This window comes from Urocitellus parryii, chromosome 11 (genome assembly GCF_045843805.1).
Source record: "Urocitellus parryii isolate mUroPar1 chromosome 11, mUroPar1.hap1, whole genome shotgun sequence".
Classification (NCBI taxonomy): Eukaryota; Metazoa; Chordata; class Mammalia; order Rodentia; family Sciuridae; genus Urocitellus; species Urocitellus parryii.
Window position 1 is genome coordinate 69,920,342 of NC_135541.1, and position 19,510 is coordinate 69,939,851.

Here is a 19,510-nt window from a genome sequence, read left to right on the forward strand (position 1 = left end):
ATGAGTAAATTCTTTGAGATACAAACAAATATTTAGCATAAGCACCCGAGTTTTCATTCTTTAACTTGAAAATGTTGGTTACTTCTGACTTGTTCCATTTTAATCAATCACTCTAGCTTCCCAAGTCTTCCCCCCAGCCCCACCACAAAAAAGCCATTAATTTTTCTCTGATCAGAACCCATTTCCTCTTACAATTCCCCACCGAGATTACCACCAAGCTAATAAACTGGCCCAGAAAAAATGTCTGCACAAGATTTTAAAAGTTCCCAAATTTGGGACAATGGCCTTTTTAGGCAAATTCCAAGTTGTTAAATTTTATCTACCTAGAGCTATGAAAATAATCAATAAAGCAAGATTTCATTTGAATTTTATTAGGTAATTTAAGTGTCAAGAAAGAAATGACAATCTTAAAACCTTCCCAGTTCCCTTTGTGGGCTCCACCTTTGCTGGAGTCAGATTCAACACAGGAAGAGCAGTGGGCACTTAATGGACAGCTGCCTCCTGATATCCCCAGGATTATAAGTGAGCTCCTATCCCACATCTGGCTCAGGAGCAGCCTCTCTTGGGAGATGCTTATTTCAGAAAGAATGAATTCACCTCGTAAACTGTGTCCCAGTCTCACCTGGAGCAAGGCTCCTTTAGAGAAGGATCCTTTGGGAAGAAGGCTGCTTTCAGGAGGTGATGAGTGCTGATGAGCTCCTCCCCTTCTGTTTCACCTGTCACTTTGCTTATATACTGCGCTGACTTCCTGGACTTTATAGACTTCTTTCAGTGACCCAATGAGGAAACGTTTACATAATAAAGCAAACTATGCAAAAAACTAGGAATAGGAAACTGAAAGTACTGAATCCAATTCTTCCAGTGGCCCAATGAGGAAACCTTTAAATAATAAAGCAAACTATGCAAAAATCTAGGAAGAGGAAACTGAAAGTACTGAATTCGAAGCATTTGCTCAACAATCATAAAGAGGAAGATTTGACACAATTTCTCAACTAGAATCTTCCAATTGGAAGAGACTGCTTGCAACAATAATATTCATAAATAAACTTCTATACACACAGAGTGTCTCGGATCCCATAGGAAAGTGTTCTCTGGAAAGATAAATTATACTCATTCCCTCCGTATAGAAAGAATCTAGACTCATTTGGTATAGTTGTGGGAGACAATAAAGATGTTTTTGGTTTTTGTCTTCCTGGTGAGCAAATAAGATAAGCCTAAATTCTTATTTTGTCCATGTAAAAATATAATTTAAATTATTTCAAGGGACCTTAGTCCTTCCTTTCTGGTGGCTAGAACAAAATACCATAGAGTGTCTGGGTTTGTTTGTGCAATAGGTAATTCTTTCTCATAGTTCTAGAGTCCGGGAAGTTCAAGATCAACTCATTGGCAGATGCAGTGTCTGGTGGGGCCCACCTTCAGATCCACAGATGGTGGCTCCTAGCTACATCCTCATATGGTGGAAGGAAAAAACTCTGTTCTCCTGGGTACAGGAGTTAGTGCCCTCAGGAGGGCACTAAATCTCATTCTTGAGGGCTCCACACTCATGGTCTGAACACTTCCCATGGCCTCCCTTCCTGGTACCATCACACTGGGGATCAGGTTTCAACATGTCCATTTGGGGCAACATAAACTGTCAGTCCATTGCACAGAATAAGTGCTGTGCTATAGCTGTTTAAAACCGATTCAAACTACAGCGATGAGGCGGTCAATGAGCAGATGAATTGGCCTGATCTGAAGTGATCACCTTAATAGCAGATGATTTAGCCCAGGAATCACTGCTCTCTGTAAAAAACAAGAAAGGCTTGAAGACTTTGCAAAGGATATGATAGAAGCAATGACACCAATCAGCTTGAAAGGACATGATTATTTATGAGAAGCAAGCAGGTGCCTGTTCACTTTCATGACCATGACCTACAAGCCTGTGTAGGTACCACAGTCCTACAAGCCCATGGCAGTTGTGCCATGTTCCAGGGTTTAGAGCTGCTGCCCACTTCCTCTCTCCAGAAAGGAGGCAGCTCTTGATCTCACTTTGAGGCAGAGAACCTGCCTTAGAACTTTCCTAAATCCCCCTTGAGTGAGGTTTTGCTTCACAGAGGGCTCTCACTGGGATTAGACAGCTTGGTTATATGTTCTTAGTTCCTCCCTCTGAAGGATGTATACTTCTGTGACACAATGTAATCTGAGACTGAGGAGTCCAGAAGGAGACTGTGCAATTGTCTCAACTAACCTGTTTCCTCACATTATTTCCAGTTCTCTGGGACAGAGGTCGACTACATTTCTTTATATTTTTAATGATTTCCCAGCCCTAACTTCTACTCCACAACAGGAGAGTTTCCCAAAGGACTGGTTAATTCTGGATTGTTCAAACTCAGCCCAACACATGAGAAGGTGGCACTAGCAAGTTTAGCTGTGGATACAGTCTGAGAATATGCACAAGGGGTTTTAGAAATGGCTAAATACCATGTAGAGGATTGGGTGTGCATTTGTCTTCCTACAAAATTGTTGAGAAGGTATTTGAAATAGATCTGTTGTACCTTCAAAAATTCAACAACTATTTATTAATCTTCAAATGCAGGAGAGATCATTGCTTGGAAAACTATTTGAAATAGATAGATACATACAAACACATATTTATGTACACAAACACACACACACACACACACACACACCACACACACAAACCAAAAAGATGATAACTTATGCCCTAACTTAACTGAGAGGAGAATAATTACTTTGCTTTTATTGTTATTTACCTCACTCCTGAATCCTTCATTATTGTATTATGAAATAGCTACAGTTGAATACCAACTTTTCCTGATTGATGGTTTCATATTCCACTGATGGTCACGTGTGTTGGGGAGAGGTGATAGGGCACCAGAGTTCTTGGTGCTCTTTGCCCTTGACCAGACCATCCAGATGTGCAGTATTCAGGGCATTCCTCTGATTGACAGAAGCAGGTCCTTGGCGACTGGCTATCCACAGGCCTTCTGTTGCCAGTGGGAAAAGTGTGTGTGTGTGTGTGTGTGTGTGTGTGTGTGTGTGTTGTTTGTTTTTTTTTCCCTTTTGTGATGCTGGAAACAGAACACACATATGCCAGTCACGCTTTCTTTCAATACAGCAACACTCCAGCCCTTGCCAGTGCTTTTGGGGTGGGGAAACTGGAAGGCAACTAAACATTACTTTAAAATCCCGAGGAAAGCAGAGGCATGCTTTTAGGACCTCAGTGAAAGGAGGAAATAAGGAGAGTTCACAATGTTGTCGTCTTGTGGCTCTGTGGACAACATGCAGATCCCTCTTACACTGTGGGTATCCTTTTCAGTGAGAATTTGATCCTCATATAAAATGTATGGTTTATCTACATAGTACAGCAACAGAGCCACATCACTGTTTGTAGCAGCACAATTCATGACAGCTAAATTATGGAATCCATCCAGATGTGTCTTGATAGATGAATGGATTAAGAAATACTGGTATATATATATAAATACACACACACACACACACACACACACACACGGGCAATGGAGTTCTACTCAGCCAAAAAAAATGAATGAAATTATAGCATTTGCTGGTAAATGGATAGAAATGTAGAATTTTTGCTAAGTGAAATTAGCCAAGCTCAGAAATTCGAAAGTCTAAATTTTTCTCTCATATGTGGAAGCCAGAGTAAAATAAAGAGAATGGGAAGAGAAAGATAACACAAATACAAATTAATAATGAGCAAAAGAAAGTCTAGTAGAGTAGAGGAAAGAGAATGGGAGAGGGAAGTGAGGACAGGAAGGGAAATAGGAGGGAAAGAACTGAAACAGATTTCCATGCATGCATGAGTTTGTCAGGAGGAACCCAACTTCTCTGTATCACTACGTAGCTCTAGGAATAATAATATTTATTATTATTAGGAATAATAATAAAAAACTGAAAAGCTATATTTCAGAACTAGCCTGGACTGAGAGAAGAACTCTGGTAGGAGTGAGGTTTGCATGATTATGGCATGTATTTACTATGGTAAACCTCATAGTTTTGCTAAGAACTAAAGATAGTGATGTCATTCCTGGGTAGCTACTGTGAGTGGGAAGCTTGAAGAATATAAAGCACATGAGTGTCCAGCCCCTCAGCGATAACAGGCAGAAGTTCTCCACTAATGTGTAGGTATTGGGGTTCAAGTCTCATGCTTTCTAGTTTCCTATTCTTGTGAGCAGACTTTTCCTGTTGATCTGACTTATGCTATTGCTAGTAGTATTAAACGCTTTCATCCTCTCCTGGAAATGTGTCCAGCCACGTGCAATTTTGTTTTGAAGTGTGTTTTCACCATTTTCCAGAATGATTAGTATTACATAACTCCTGCCCCCAGCATTCAAGTTGTTGCAATTATTATTGCTGTAGATGACAGAATTGAAGCCTGCTGTTCACTTTAATACCAGATTTAGTTCACAGTTACTGGTTTTTGCTGTTGACAACTGCTGGCTTCATCATTGCTGTTCTGGTGGTAGCTAGTGTTGTAGAAGTCACCATACATGTTGGGTATTTATTTTAATGCTGTTTATTGTTTGCTTTGGATGTTCATACTGCTGGTTTTCCCCTTTTCTGTGAGGTCTTAGGAATCATAAAAGGAACACTACAAGTTCATAGGGTACAGACTCTGCTTCTGAACTAAATTCAGCTAAAAAAAAAAAAACATTGGATCTTGCTCTACACACAAATTAAAAGCACTCAAGATTCAGCTATATCTTATTTAAAAGGATAGAAAAAACAAAAACACAAACTAATGACGAGGCTTCAGGTATGAATACCTAGAAGTGGGCCTTCAGGACCCATACATGGACATCCACTCTTACAACAAAAACAGAAAAAAAGTAACACAAAAGTTGTAGATACCATACCTATGAGAGGGTCTCAAACTAGATCACTCTTGGACATTTTAATAGGAAAAGTCTGTGACCTAAAAAGGTCCATATAGAAGAGTAGAGAAGAAATTCATCACAAAAGATGCATAAAACACAATACAGGTATACAAGAAACATGAAAAAAACAAGGTAAAATTATAACTTCTAAAGGTCACAATTCACCAACAACTGACTCCAAAGGTATCGAAGTGGATGAAGTACCTGATAAAGAATTCAAAAGAATAATTATTAAAATGATCAATAAATTCTAAGAAAACAAAAAAAACTACTGAGTGAGAGTAGATCATGCTGAAGACAACATCTCAAAGCTGGAAGGTAAAGTGGACAGCATTGAACATTCAAACCGTATTAAAGAAAGGAAAATAAGTCACCATGATAATAATTTAAAAGAACTCTTAGATACATTATGAGATCAGATTTAAGAATATTTGGAATTGAATTGGGGTGTGAGATATAGGTGAATAGAAAGGTCAACCTCTTCAGGAAGATACTAACAGAAAATGTTCCAAATCTTGGAAATGAGATGAACAGCCAGATATTTGAGAACCACAAATATATAAGATCATAAAAAAAAGCTCTCGCTTGTGGCACACATGTATAATTCCAGTGGCTCGGGAGGCTGAGGAAAGAGGATCACAAGTTCAAAGACAGCCTCAGCAACTTAGTAAGTCCCTATGTAACTTAGCAAGACCCTGTCTCAAAATTTAAAAAAATAAATATAAAGAGCTGGAGATGGACTCAGAAGTTAAGCATCCCTGGGTAAAATTCCATGATATGAAAAGAAAGAAAGAAAGAAAGAAAGAAAGAGAGAAAGAGAGAAAGAGAGAAAGAAAGAAAGAAAGAAAGAAAGAAAGAAAGAAAGAAAGAAAGAAAGAAAGAAAGAAAGAAAGAAAAAAGGAAGGAAGGAAGGAAGGAAGGAAGGAAGGAAGGAAGGAAGGAAATAACTTTTCCACAATACATTATTATAAAATATACTGAACAAGAATAGAATTTTTCAACCTCAAAATAAAAACATCAGGTCACATTTAGAATCAAGCCATCTGATTCCTCAGCAAACTCAACAGATAGATTTGGAAGTGTAAAGGTTAAATTAAAGTTTTTCTCTCCTGTTAAGTTTAAGTTTTGCTTTTCTGTAAGTTTAAGTTCTGTTTTCCTGGAACCCGAAACTTATGTTAAAAACAGTTACTTACGTCAAAATGTACCCTGGCCCAACACCCCCTGCCAAAACGCATGATTATTCTGTAATGGTTATTTTGTAACAACCCCACCCTAACTGCCATATAAACTTCCCTGTTTAAACACTGTATAAAAACTCTGCTTTAGCTGTACTCAGGGCTCCAGTTTCTCTCAGGAGAACTCTGGGCCCCAGCATGCTGGTCCCTCCCCCGCAATAAACCCTTTGCTTTTGCATGAGACAAGTCTCTTGGTGGTCTCTTCCTCCGACGTTTGCCTGACCCTAACAGAAGGATGTGTTCTAAGTCCTGAAAGAAAATAACTGTCAACCTAGACTGTTACATAAAACAAAGCAATTCTTCCAAAACTAAAGAAAAATAAACAGTTTACAAGAAGAAACTAAAAGAATTCATGGCTACTAACTCAGTACTGCAGAACTTATATAAGGAGACATTCCACTTATTTTTCCAAATGAATATCATGACTGCTTTTTCTATTTTTGTGATGAATGTCATCAGAACCTTAATAAGAATTGCATTGAATCTGTATAGCACTCTTGATAATATTCCATTTTGATAATATCAATTCTGCCTATCCAAGAACATCTTCTAAATTCATCTTCTAAATTCTTCTTCAATTTCTTTCTTTGGTCTTTTGTAGATTTCATTGTACAGATCTTTCACTTCTTTGGTTAGAGTGATACCCAAGGTTTTTTTTTGTTTTGGTTTGGTAGGTTTTGGGTTATTGTGAATGAAATAGCATTTCTAATTTCTTTTTCAGCTGATTCATCATTAGTATAGGAATGCAATTGCTTTATGGGTGTTAATTTTCTATCCTACTACTTTGCTGAATTCCTTTATGAGTTCTAGACATTTTCTGGTGGAGATTGTTTTTTTTTTTTTGGTGTGTGAAGGGGTTCTAAATATAGAATCATGTCATCAGTAAATAAAGACAGTTTGAGCTTTTCTTTTCCTAATCATACCCCTTTAACTTCTTTCTTCTGTATAATTGCTTTGCCTAGAATTTCAAGGACTCTGTTGAATAGAAGTGATGTAAGAGGTCATTTCAGTCTTGTTCCAGTTTTCAGAGGGAATTCTTTCAATTTTTCTCAGTTTAGAATAATGATGGCCTTGGTTTTAACAGGTATAGCTTTTACAATATTGAGACATATCCTACTATCCAAATTTTCTTACTTTTTTAAACATGAATGAATGCTGTATTTTGTCAAATGCTTTTTTCTGCATCTATTGAGATAAACATGTGACTCCTGTCTTTAAGTCTATTTATGTGTTTAATTACATTTATTGATTTCCATATATTGAAGCAACCTTGCATCCCTGGGATGAACCCCACTCGATCATGGTGCACTGTCTTTTAAATATGTTTTTGTGTGTGATATGTCAGAATTTTACTGGGAATTTTTGCATTTATGTTCATCAGGATATTGGTCTGAAGTTTTCTTTCCTTGATGTGTCTGTTTGGTTGGGTATAAGGGTGAGACTAATATTACAGAATGAGTTTGGAAGAGTTCCCTCCTTTTCTGTTTCATAGAATAATTTGAGGAGAATTTGTATTAGTTCTTGGAAGATGGTAGGACTCAGCTGAAAATCCATCTGATCCTGGGTTTTTCTTTGTTGATAGGCTTTTAATGGTGTCTTCAGAAACTGTAAATTTGTATGTAGCAGAATAAAACAAAACCCCAATCTCTCACCCTACACAGAACTCAACTCAAAGTGGATTAAGAACCAGGCATTAGACCAGAGACCCTGTGCTTACTAGAAAAAAAATGTAGGCCTAAATCTCCATCATGTCAGCTTAGGAACCAACTTGCTCAACAAGACTCCTAAAGCCCAAGATGTAAAATCAAGAATAAATAAATGGGATGGTATCAAACTAAAAAGATTCTTAATAGCAAAAGAAACAATCAAGAATGTGAAGAGAGAGTCCACAAAATGGCCACCTGCCCCTCAGAGCATTAATCTCCAGGATATATAAATAATTCAAAAAACCTAGCACACACACACAAAAATTACCCAATCAAAAAGTGGGCAAAGAAACTGAACAGACACTTCACAGAAGAAGAAATATAGTAGGTCAACAAATATATGAAAAAAATTTCAACATTTTAGCAATTAGAGAAATGCAAATTAAAACTAGACTGAGATTTATTTTCAATTCAGTCAGAATGGCAATTATCAAGAATACAAGTAACAATAAATATTGTCAAGGATGTGGGGGGAAAGGTATGCTCATAAATTGCTGGTGGGACTGCAAATTGGTGCAACCACTCTGGAAGCAGTATGGAGATTGCTCAGAAAACTTGGAATGGAACCACCATTTGACCCAATTATCCCACTCCTTGGTATATACCCAAAGTACTTAAAAATAGCATATAGGGGCTGGGATATAATTCAGTTGGTAGAGTCCTTGTCTAGCATGCATAAGATCCTGGGTTTAATTCCAAGAAGAAGAAGAAGAAGAAGAAGAAGAAGAAGAAGAAGAAGAAGAAGAAGAAGAAGAAGAAGAAGAAGAAGAAGAAGAAGAAGAAGAAGAAGAAGAAGAAGAAGAAGAAGAAGAAGAAGAAGAAGAAGAAGAAGAAGAAGAAGAAGAAGAAGAAGAAGAAGAAGAAGAAGAAGAAGAAGAAGAAGAGAGGAAGAAGAGGAAGAAGAGGAAGAAGAGGAAGAAGAGGAAGAAGAGGAAGAAGAGGAAGAAGAGGAAGAAGAAGAGGAGGAGGAGGAGGAGGAGGAGGAGATGATGATGGAGGAGGAGGAGGAGATGATGATGGAGGAGGAGGAGGAGATGATGATGGAGGAGGAGGAGGAGATGATGATGGAGGAGGAGGATTCCATACAACAGTGATGTAGCCACAACAAAGTTTATACCAACTCAATTCACATTAGCTAAACTGTGGAACCAACGTAGATGCCCTTCAGTAGATGAATGGATAAAGAAAATATGGTATCTATATACAATGGAATATTACTCAGCCATAAAAGGAATTATTTTATGACTTTTGAAGATAAATGGGTGGATCTGGAGACTCTCATGCTAAGTGAAATAAGACAATCCCCCCCGCCAAAAAAAGGCTAAATGTTCTCTCTGATATGTGGATGTTGACACAATACAAAGGCGGGGATGGGGGATGGGGGTTGGGAATAGAAGTTCATTGGATTAGACAAAGACGAATGAAGGGAGTGAGTGGGCTAGGAAGAGGAAAGACAGTAGAATGAACTTGACATAGCTTTCCTATGCTATATATATGAATATACGACCAGTGAAATTCCACATCATGTACAACCACAAGGATGGAATCCTAGTGAAGAATAAGTTATATTTCATTACTTCATGTATGTATACTATGTCAAAATATACTCTACAGTTACATATATCCAAAATAGAACAAAAGAAAGGTGGTAAAAAAAATTTTAAAAAACAGGGAAATGAACTGGAAAAAAGAAAGAAAATACTTCACTCAAATCAAAAGCAAACTCCAGAGCTCACAAGTGAACAAATATCATTTCAAAAACAGCCAAGTAAATGAGAAACAGGATCACATTAAACATTAGAAATAAATCAAAGAGGCAGGAGTCAATAAACAACTCTCTATAATTTTATTAACTACAAATAATCTTAACTATCCCACTAAAAGACATAGATGTAAGAATGGATGTAAAAAGAGGACACGACTATGTTTTTTGCAAGATATCCACTTTACTGGCAAAGACAGTCATAAGCTGAAATTAAAAGGGTTGAAATTGATATATCATGCACATGGAATATGAAAACAAGGAGTAGTGGCTACTCTCATATCTGACAAAGCTGAATTCAAGCCACAACTAATCAGAAAAGGCAAGGAAGGTCACTTCGTGCTGGTAAAGAGAACAATCCAACAAGAAGATATAACAATAATAAATATTTATGCCCCAAATATGGATGCAGCCAATTACATGAATGAGACACTACTCAAATTGAAGCTTCACATAGACTCCAGTCCAAAAATATAGAATGATTTCAACACACCTTTCTCACCAATAAATAGGTCATCCAGACATGTGCTCAGTAATGACCCTTTGAATTTGAAAAAATTATGAACCAAATGGACTTAACAGACATCTATAGAGTATTTCATCCAACAACAGCTGAATTCATTTTCTTCTCAGTGGCTCACAAAAATTTCTCCAAAATACACCATATTTGATACTACAAAGAAACACTTATAAAATACAAAAAAAATATAATTCCTTACATCTTTTTTGATCATAGTAGAATTAAATTAAAAATCTATACCAAAAAACATTGCAGAATCTATATAAATGTGTGAATATTGAATTATACACTTGGTTTTTGTTGTTGGTATTGTTGTTGGGGGAGACTGGTTTGGTATTGAACTCAGTGATGCTTACCACTGAGCCACATCCCCAGCCCTTTTAATATTTTATGTTGAAACAGGGTCTCACTGAGCTGCTTAGAGCCTTCCTAAATTGCTGAGGCTGGCTTTTAACTTGCAATCCTCCTGCCTTAGCCTTCTGAGCCACTGGGATTACAGGCGTATACCACTGCCCCTGGCTTGAATGATACACTTTTGAATGATGAATGTGTGATAGAAGAAATAGGGGAGAAATTAGAAAGTTCTCAGAAGCAAAGAGAATACTGACAAAGACAGTCATAAGCTGAACCAGAACCTCTCGAACAACATGAAGGCAATTCTAAGAGAAAAGTGTATAGCTATGAGTGCTCACAGAAGAAAATCTGAAATAAACAATTTAATGATGCACCTTAAGGCCTTTGAAAAAGAACACACCAATTCCAAAATCTGTAAAGGGGAAGAAAAAGATAAGATCAGAACTAAAATAAATGAAATTGAAAGTTTTAAAAAAATATAAAAGGATCAATGAAATGAAGAGTTTGTTCTTTGAAAAGATAAACAAGATTCATAAGCCCTTATCAAATTAAACAAAAGAAAAAGAGAAGATTCAAATTCACAACTTTAATTTAATAAATTAATTAAATCAAGCTAGGCTGCTGAATTTCAGTCCCTGGGTTTAAAAAACCCATTTTTCTGCAGATGAGGATGTAAATCACTGCTGAATCGTTCATGCAGAAATTCTTTGGGGTAGTCCAAGGTGGATGTCAGAGAAGCTGCAGCACAGGAAGGAAATGCAGGGCATGTGCTTTCGCTATGCAGTTACCTCTTTACAAAACCAACACACACAACCCAGTGCAGCCCAGCGTAACATAGGCTGCAACCTCCTGCCACCTGTGCTGTCCTTCTGCTGCCTTCACCCACCCTCCAATATGGGCTCCTCACCCCACGTGCTGAGTGTGCACTTGGGGTTTCAATATTGTTAATGAATGGAAGGCCAGCTTAGGAGAAGATTTACTTGGCCAGGGCAACAAAGTCTGGGGACAAGTGTTCAGCCACCCTGATTCCACAAGTTCTGTGTCTGGCTATTTCCAAAACCCAGGATTTTCAAAAACTGGAAAACAAATCTGATTTATAGCCAGCTAGTTAAGGGATGGCTGACTTGAGACAAAGAAAATTGCATTCCAAAATACAAGATCTTTTCAAGGATTTGACTGTTTTATACATTTTCACCCCTGGCTGGAAACTCAGTGAGTGGCTGAGGCCAGGCGGGTTGTGCCCTGTTTCTCCACACAAGGACTTTGGCTTCAAAAGCCAAGGCATGTCCCTCCTCCCCAGGTGGCTTAGGTGTCATTGGCCCCACCATAGATGTAGAACAACAGGCAGGAATGTCAAAACAGTGACCAGAGACTGAGTATTTCAATACCCTCTCTCTCAGTTGTACTTTTCGGGGAGGGAAAATAATTTTTTGTTTGTTTTAAATTTTTACTCCCTCATCACTTGCTCTCCCTCTCACTCAGTTTTTTTAAGTATTCTCCTCATGAGTATCAGCATTTCTTCATTAGCAATAAAATTACATATATCCATCTATCTATGCACACACGTGTAGTGTGTGTGCATAGATAGACGGATATATGTCCTCCAACTTCACATTCCAGATATGATTACTGTTCCTTTGAAACAGTCTTCCAATGTATCCACTAGATTGGATCTAAGTCTTGAAGACCTAGAATGTATATATTTTGGATCTTTGCTTTAAATAAAAGACAAAAACACAAAATAAAAATGATTAGTGATGTCTGTAGGAGAAGAGAGTTCAGTGGTAGAGGGCTGCAGTGTTAGACTCTGGGGTCAATCTCCAACAAAAAAAAAAAAAGAAAAAGGAAAAAAGAAAGAAAAATGGGGACTACTTCTTGAAAATTAGCAAAGAATCATAACCATAAGCAATTTTCTAAAGCTGACAAATGCCACAAATATCATCTGTTGGTTGTCTTTATCTTGGATTAAGTAACTTCTTCTCACATTTAAATTTTAGTATGAGCAATAATTTAAACAACTAAAAATGTATTAACTTAAGGAAGGAAGTCTGATGTGTTAAATCATAGGACAAAATTATATAATCAGATTACTCTTTGCCTGTACATGCTGCCTTCATGGTTCTAGGTGCAAATAAATAGACACCGTGTTCTTAAAACAGATGTGGGGGGCTGGGGATGTGGCTCAAGCGGTAGCGCGCTCGCCTGGCATGCGTGCGGCCCGGGTTCGATCCTCAGCACCACATACCAACAAAGATGTTGTGTCCGCCGAGAACTAAAAAATAAATATTAAAAAAAAAACAGATGTGGATGTTTCATTGGCTAATTTCTCTACCTAGAATGCTCTGAGCTCCTCAAAAAGATATCAAGAGTGTCCCTCCCATTTTCAGCAGTATATTTGTGTAGAATTTATTTTTTGACAATAACATGACAAAAACTAAGTACTGATAGCTAGAAGTCACAGCTCCGTTTTTATAATATCATCTAAAATAACAATTATCCAACATTGTTACTTTGAATACAATATCAGAAGATAAACTTCAAAATGGTAATTTTGAATCTTCTAATTTTTCCTTGATGTGTCCTGAAGTGCTACCAATTTGAAAGTTTATGTTTATATGAGCTTATTACTAGCACCTCCTAATTTCACAGTTAAAATACACTATTATTTTGTGAAATGAGTTTTATCAGTTTTCATAAATAATCTTTGTTTCCTTTTGTTTTAATTGAACCATACTTCTTTTGCCTGCAACATTTAGGAGTACAATTACTCATACAGATAATACAAATGTGGAACTCATTGCTATTGGGTGTTTAAAGATGGAGAAAAAAAACAAGATTATTATTTCAATCAGTTTGTATACTGATGGGGAAAAACCTAATAAAATATAGCAAAAAGCAATGGATATCAAGTGGATCTTGAAAAATTACTCAGAGTTTAGCAAAAAGATCTTGAAGAAAATATATTTTACAGCAGAAAATACAGAATAGTAGGGGATAATCCTAGGAACAAGCCTCCATCCAAATTCTCTCTCAGCAGATCGATCAAATGTCTTTCTCTCTTTCTCTTTGTCTCTCTCTCCCTCTCTCTCCTTCTGTCTTTTGCTCTTATTTTTCTTTTTTTATTTTGTTCATGAGTTTTAAAAGATACAATTGTAGAAATGAAGAATATAAAACTTGTTATTTTAGTCTTTAAGTTAAAATTTGTAGCATTGCTATTTTATTAGTATTTATCATATTTTAATAACTATTATTTATTATATATATTTTGGTGGAAGATTCTAGTTATTATTCTTTTTAATATAGAAGAAAAACACATTTGGAGCTTATCTTTTGGATTTTATGGTGGGTAACTTTTTCAAGGAAAAATACTTAAAAAAAAAATTCTGTAAGCCTGTCGGAAGTATACAATATTGGGGGAAGGACAGTATTGTTAAAATGATTTCTTAAATTGATGGAATGAGACTTACAACTGAAATGAACTTTTTCATGTTTCAGTGGTCTAGTAAGACAACTCTACAAAAGATGAGCCAACATCATTGTTTAGAAATTGTGATTTTTTTAAAATTTTATTTTCTTTATTTTTATTCATTCATTTATCTTAGTGCCTGTACTCAGCTTTGGAGTTTGGTGGAAATCCTCAGGTGGGAATTCTTGTTTACTATCACACTACTCAAAGCTTGATGAGGGAACCACAAAACCACAGATGTCACAGCCCTTCCAGAGAAGCACAGACTTGAAGTAGTTTCAGTACAGAATTCTGAATAAAATTAAATCAGAAGTACATGGATTCATGAGTGCATCAAAATCATATTAAAGAAACCAGGCAACAGTCTGTGAGGAAGTGAGCACTCACTAAGGATGAAGTTTGCTGATAACTTGATCTTGAACTTACATATTTGTTTATTAGCCAGTCTATGGGTGGCTAATAAACAGCAGTCCAAATGGACTACACACCTCCACTCCAGCTTATAAGTAAAAAAAAAAAATACGTTTGTACTTTATAGTGGTGCTAGGCAACTTGTGGTTGTTTACTTGCAAAAATTAGGAGTCAATCTATGTTGGCACTTGGGCTCAAAACGGAACAACACATGGCAAACCACTGCTGCAGAAAATGGAGTGATTCAGAGCTGGGCACAACCTGAAAACCGTGTTCTATTATTCATCATGGATGGACTCACAGAAGGACACAGGCTGCTCTCCACAGGATTAAAGCAGAAGGCTATCTAAAAGCCACTATCAATCAAGGACTATGAAAACTAAGCCAAAAGTAGGAGAAAAAAATAAATCTGAGAGAAAAATTTAATGAATAAGAAAACAAATATGCAAAAGAGAGAATCAAAGCATGCAAAATCTGGTGTCCGATGAACATTAGTGGAATTGGCAAAACACAAAGAAGCAACAAATTGCCATCTTTATTTGCAAAGGATATAAAAATGATTTAGAAAATCTTCTACTATACTAACAATTAGAAACAAGCAGATAATCAAAGCATCTTTATTGTGTTAATCTACTAGAGAACTGAATTCATAAGACTAGTGGATAACCTGAATTTCCAAAGGAAATAATGTTCCTTGTAGACATACATTTTAATTTTTGTCTGAATGTGGAATTGAAAAGTAATAAACTTAAGATTTCTAGTAGCAAAATTCAAAAAAGTTATTTCTTTCAAGTAATAGTTTTTGGGCAAGTTTTATATATCATATGTTGCAATGCAATTGGTCATTTATGTGCTAAAAAGTATTCCATAGACACTGGCTACATTCAATACTCAGACAATCAGCAGGTCATACCTAGGTACATCTGAATTATTGACATTGAGATGGGCTGATGTGAAAGGCTACTTAGATGATTAGTTGTTCTCACCCTCATGGTGTGAGCAGAAACCAAGCACTTGATAAGGTTGCAAGGCCAAAAAAAAAAAAATATATGACCTGAAAAGGCAGGAGGCACGGCAGGCACAGATCTGCTCATGCCAGCTGTACACAATCCAAAACTACAAACCCTGACCCATCTCTACTCATTCCACAGAAGATCCCACCATAGACCTTACAGCATCCATGCTGGACTGAGTCTTGCTTCATAGGAAGCACCTCTCTAGGCTACAGATGTACTGTGAACATTTTCACCTCCCTGTCATATTCTATGTGTACATCATTGGCAAAATTTAATCTGAAGCTCTTGTGACTATCATTGAAAATCAGGTTGTCAAATATGTGGCGTTGGGAATCCATGGTCCATGACTTCTAAGCACCAGGGACTACAAATATCAACACAAGAACCCAGCATCTCATAATAGGCCACGTGGTTAGTCAGCACAGCAGAATTCAAAGGACTAAGGTGAAAAGCTAGAGAGCCCTCAGGGGCAGATGTCAGGCACACTGGGAATCCAGAAGAGTTCAGAGCTTCCAAGAGTCCAGTCAGTGCAATCAGGACTCATCCCCTCCAAGGGAATCTAACTTACACCCCCATTCCAGGAGAGAGGATGACTTAAGTAGTCACAGTTACAAGTCTGCAAGGAAATGGGATATTAAACATGTTACATGAAGAGAAATCCTAAAACAAGAATCTAGCTCAAGAAAGATGTGAAAGCTCTGGCAAGCCATGGACAGCTGGAGCTCACATAAGACTCAGGATTATCTTGAAAGGTGGATCTTCTCAAACCTAACCCAAATGTAACAAAGCCTCCTGTGCTGATTACCCACTCTGCTGGTGCCCACATGGACTCTGGAAGGCCAGAGGGGACCATGTAACATTGTCTTATAACAGATGACAGATTATGACTTAAAGCCAAAGTGAATGAAGAATTGCTGAGAGCCCCAGCTGAGTCGGAATGGCCCCTGGCATTTTGCCAATAGTATTGGTTGAGAGGCGAGCCATTAAGATGATGCTGGATTGATTCAATTATATATTAGATCTTTACTATCCACCTCGGCCTGCTACTTTGGAGTTCTCGCAGGGATTCCTGGAGAGTTCACATTGGTTGGGGAAGTGCCGGAGGAGGGATTTCCGGTTGGTGGTTCCTGGAGGAGCCCCGTGGGTGGTGTTCGGGAGAGTTCCCGGGGAGTGTGCTGGTGGAGTTTGGAAATAAAGTTTGTTCCTGCTTGAGTGGCTCGTGATTTGTGCCCAGCCAGACTGTGGCAAAGAATCTTCTCACACACCTGTTATTTTTCATTTTCTCACCTTTAATCTTTATCTCTAAACCACAATCATCTCAAGTCAACATTATGATATAACTATTTCTTAACATTATTGCTGATTGTGCAAATTGGAGAGATTTTGGGAGTGCAGCACCACCCTACTTTAGCACTTTATCTAAATAAATAATAAACTATGTACTCTTTAGTATTCAGGGTTTTATACCTTTATTTTGTTTATTTAGTTTTTGTTTTGTTTTGTTTTGTTTGTTTGTTTTATGTGGTGCTAGGAATCAAAACCAGTGCCTAATGCATGCTAGGCAAGCGCTCTACCACTGAGACACAATCCCAGCAACTATATTTAGGGTTTTTTAATATGCTGCTTTTGACATTAGTCTACACTTTTGTGCATGGCTAGAGGATCACTGACTCCCATTGACATTAAGTACTCCATCTGTAAGTATATCATAATATTTATCCATGCAAGTGCTGATAAACATTTCAGTAGTGTCTAGTGTTTGAGGATAATGGAAAAAAAAAACTATTATGAAAATTCCTATACCTCCCAGTTAGTTCACAGGCAGGCACACAGTGCTGAAACACAGTCCCTCTAAAAGTAAGAGCAACTTTATCATACTGAAAAATAAAGCTCCAAGTTTTTCTAACTTCCCCACATAACACTGACTAGCTAAATCTATACTCCATTACCATTAAAATCTATTACTGCCTTTTGTCCCACTTTGCCATCACTTCCCTTGTAAAATCTTCCCTTGCCCTTGAGTTTTCTGAAGATGGTAATTTAAAATGAAAAGGTTTCCTCTATCTTCCATCAAAGTTGGTCTTGAGTAAAAACTATTTTCCTGCCATTTTACCTCCTGAGGACAAGAGGTAAAGCCTCACCTCTTGTCCCCATAGAGAAGAATTCTGTGCAATAATACTGTGGGCAATTTGGAGGGAGGAAAAGAAAAAGAAACATGTTTAAGAGTTCCAGCTCTTCCCATTATTGTTGTTCAAGAACAAGCATACGACATTTACTCTTTCAAGCATTTCTACAAACACGCAGGTCATTTTATAGGCTAAATTTGTGGGATTTTAGTAAGCACTGATGGCTTGGCAGGAACTATTACTTTTTACCATCTCCAATTCATTCTACCTGCTGCAGTCATGGGGAGTTGTCAAAACATAAATTAAGCCATGTCACCATTCTTTTTTTAAAAACTTTTTAATTTTAATTTAATTTTATTTTTTAAATTCATATGACAGCAGAATGCATTACAAGTCTTATACATATAGAGCACAATTTTTCAAATCTCTGAATACAAAGTATATTCAAACCAATTCGTGTCTTCATACATGTACTTTGGATAATAATGATCATCAAATTCCATCATCATTTCTAACCCCATGCCCCCTCCCTTCTCCTCCAACCCCTTGACCCTACCTAGAGTTCATCTATTCCTCCCTCTCCCTATGCCACTATGCTCCCTCTCCCTACCCCACTATGAATCAGCCTCCTTATATCAAAGAAAACATTTGGCATTTGGTTGGAGGATTGGCTAACTTCACTTAGCATTATCTTCTCTAACTCCTCCATTTATCTGAAAATGCCATAATTTTATTCTCTTATTGCTGAGTAATATTCCATTGTGTATATATGCCACATTTTTTTTATCCGTTCATCTATTGAAGGGCATCTAGGTTGGTTCCACACTTTAGCTATTGTGAATTGTGCTCCTATAAACATTGATGTGGCTGTGTCCCTGTAGTATGCTGTTTTTAAATCCTTTGGGTATAGACTGAGGAGAGGGATAGCTGGGTCAAATGGTGGTTCTATTCACAATTTTCCAAGGAATCTCTATACTGTTTTCCATATTGGCTATACCAATTTGCCGTCCCACCAGCAGTGTATGAGTGTACCTTTTTCCCCACATCCTCGCCAACACTTATTGTTCTTTGTCTGCATAATAGCTGCCAGTCTGACAGAAGTGAGATGAAATCTTAGAGTAGTTTTGATTTGCATTTCTCTAATTGCTAGTGATGATGAACATTTTTTCATATATTTGTTGATTGATTGTATATCATCTTCTGAGAAATGTCTGTTCAGGTCCTTGGCCCATTTATTGACTGGGTTATTTGGGTTTTTTGTGTGTGTGTGCTTAGCTTTTTGAGTACTTTATATACCCTAGAGATTAGTGCTCTATCTGATGTGTGAGGAATAAGGATTTGCTCCCAACATGTAGGCTCTCTATTCACCTCACAGATTGTTTCTTTTGCTGAAAAGAAACTTTTTAGTTTGAGTCTTTTGCTACCTGTATTTGCTCTCTTATCTCTTATTTTTATTTTAAAGCTTGCACTACAGGAGTCTTATTAAAGAAGTTGGGACTTAATCCCACATGATGGAGATTAGGGCCTACTTTTTCTTCTATTAGACACAGAGTCTCTAGTTGTATTTCTAAGTTCTTGATCCATTTTGGGTTGAGTTTTTGTGCTTGGTGAGAGATAGGAGCTTAATTTTATTTTGTTGCATATGGATTTCCAGTTTTCCAAGCACCATTTGTTGAAATGGATATCTTTTCTCTAATGCATGTTTTTGGCACCTTTGTCTAATATAATTGTAGTTCTGTGGGTTAGTCTCTGTGTCCTCTATTCTGTACCATTGGTCTACCACTCTGTTTTGGTGCCAATTCCATGCTGTTTTTGTTACTATCGCTCTGTAGTGTCATTTAAAGTCTGGTATAGTGATGCCACCTGCTTCTACTTTTCCTGCTAAGGATTTCTTTAGTTATTCTAGGTGTCTTATTTTTCCAGATAAATTTCATAATTGCCTTTTCTATTTCTATTAGGAATGTAATTGGAATTTTGATCAGAATTGCATTAAATCTGTATAGAGCTTTTGGT

At 37.2% G+C, this 19,510-nt stretch overlaps 1 protein-coding gene across 1 annotated transcript in view; it reads right to left on the reverse strand.

Annotated features, from left to right (window-relative positions):
• LOC113176956 (guanylate-binding protein 6-like) overlaps positions 1-695 on the reverse strand; it is a 37,678-nt gene extending 36,983 nt beyond the window's left edge. Inside the window, exon 1 of the mRNA XM_026381507.2 lies at positions 623-695. The gene's annotated coding sequence lies outside the window, so the exon portion shown is untranslated. The remainder of the gene's footprint in view (positions 1-622) is intronic.
• Positions 696-19,510: the final 18,815 nt, after the last annotated feature.